General features: G+C 33.9%; 1 non-coding gene across 1 annotated transcript; it reads left to right on the top strand.

Annotated features, from left to right (window-relative positions):
• The first annotated feature begins 232 nt into the window (after nucleotides 1-232).
• On the top strand, nucleotides 233-354 carry LOC121313724. Its single transcript, XR_005950034.1, has one exon. It is a non-coding gene; the product is annotated as a U6atac minor spliceosomal RNA (small nuclear RNA).
• Nucleotides 355-2232: the final 1878 nt, after the last annotated feature.

The following is a 2232-nucleotide window of genomic DNA, read 5'->3' as shown; positions in this document are numbered from 1 at the left end:
AATGCCATTTTATTTTCTTTATTTCTGTATATCTTTGTAATTTGCATACACTAGAGGCAGAGTGTGAAAATGTTAATAGTGCTATATGATTGGCAAGTTTATCTTTAGCTAGGGCCGTAAGCAGCTCAGCAGGATCATTATGATATTTCTTATGAATGTCTCACATTCTAGAATTTGAAAGCAACACAAATCCTATTAACATGTATTTGGTGTACAGTTATAACACTACCACGTCTAGTATGAAAGGAGAGAAGGTTAGCACTCCCCTTGGTAAGGATGGAAGAGGTCCTAGTGGCCTTCAACACACATACACTTTAGGCTTTGCCACTTGCTTTGTGGCATCTCTTACTCTTACTACTATAACGACTACTACAATGACTACTATGACTATGAATAATAATAATAATAATAATAATAATAATAATAATATAATAATAATAATAATAATAATGTGTGAAAAGCAACCAACTATTCCTTACGATTAGGTAGACGCTGTTAGGAAGCTGTGTAACATGTAATTTCCTAAACCTGCTTTTTCTTGCAATTACACTCTATTGTTTAAACAGGACAGCTTTGAATGCATCTCAAAATGGATGCTCTCCAAACCACTGGCTTGGGTGTAACTCAATCCTGTGTATGTACATCTGGAAAATACCAATCACCAAAACAATTCTGCATGAATGAGATGGGGTTTTTTCCCCTTACTGATCCTTGTGATTACTTTTTTTTTTTTTTTTTTTTTTACTGGGAAAAGTGCACTCTAACTCAAGTAGCTGATTGACAAACTAAGCAGAATCATAATTTTAGCACCAAGGGGTATCCATTACATGAGAACTTTCTTCTGGCGCCAGGAGGCATTAAAAATAAAGTTTGCTGCTCTATTCCAAAGGGGGAAGTGTCGTGGAAGTGAGTGATACCTGAGCAATGTGGGCTACATTTGGGTTCTTAGAAAAGTAATGAGCCTGAACAATTAATAATGACTTGTTTCCCCATGGAGGTTATTTGATTTTCACTGCTAAGCACCAAGAACGACAATTGGTTTGTGAGCATGGGAATTTCCTGTCATGAATTCAGAATACAGTAGCAATAATTAAGTACATATTATATTAAAGGCTGTTATCTATTTATTAAATGGAAGGAGAATTCGAATATCATTTATATTTAGTCTAACTTACTATGTAACTGCCTCATGTGTAATTGGTTGTAAAAAAAAAAAAAAAAAAAAAAAAAAAACTAAACCACTTCACTGCAGCAGAATATACCTCTCACTTATAAACAAACATTACTGACATAGATTGTGTTTTTTTGCTATTTAGCTACTGTGAGCTTTTCATGCTATTTTGATTTAATTAGTAGACTGATAGTTAGGACTCAGTTGGCAGGTGCGTCAGTATTCTAGTCTGCATAATGTACTGTCTCTCAAGATCAGGCTTAAAAGAGATGACTCTAGGGGGCAAAGCAGACTTTGCAAAAGCTTTACATCTCAGCTTTCCTGAAATAAGCCATAAGAATTGCGAGTTGGTTAAATATCCTTCCAGAACAATGTAAGCATCTTGCAGTCATGTGGGGTCCTGGTTTGGCTGTCCCTGGGGGTCTTTCATCCTAATACACTCCCTTGTATTTTCATATACACTAATACTAATTACTAATGACTCCAGAATAGATGTTACTTGATTAATTATACACACTCTAAGCAAATCAAAATGAACATTTCCCTATGTGTTATATTTGTTTCATACATATGGTCAAATATTGCCAAATCTAGGTGTGCAAAGTTGGTAGAGACCTATCCCAACAGACTACAGCTGTAATAGCTACCAAAGGTGCTTCCACCAAGTATTACCACAAAGGGTGGAGACTTATCCAATTATGATTTTTCAGTTTTGTATTTTTAATACATAATTTTTTTCTCAATAAAAAATGTTCCCCTTAACAGTGTGGAGTATGATGTGCAGATAAGTGGAAAAAAATCCTCATTTAAATGCATGAAACTCTGAGGCACTGACACAACAAAATGTGAAAAAAGTTCAAGGGAGTGTAGACTTTCTATAGGCACTATATATATATATATATATATATATATATATATATAATATATATATATATATAATTATATATATATATATATATATATGTGGGGGGCGTACCTTTCGATATACGGTTTTTTTTGGAAATATGCAGCAGTCAGCAAGCCGCAATTAAAGCTAAATGCCAAAAAAAATCCTTTATAAA

This window comes from Polyodon spathula, chromosome 3 (assembly GCF_017654505.1).
Source record: "Polyodon spathula isolate WHYD16114869_AA chromosome 3, ASM1765450v1, whole genome shotgun sequence".
Taxonomy (NCBI): Eukaryota; Metazoa; Chordata; class Actinopteri; order Acipenseriformes; family Polyodontidae; genus Polyodon; species Polyodon spathula.
Note: the sequence above shows the minus strand (reverse complement) of the source record. Positions and strands in the feature narration are given on the sequence as shown.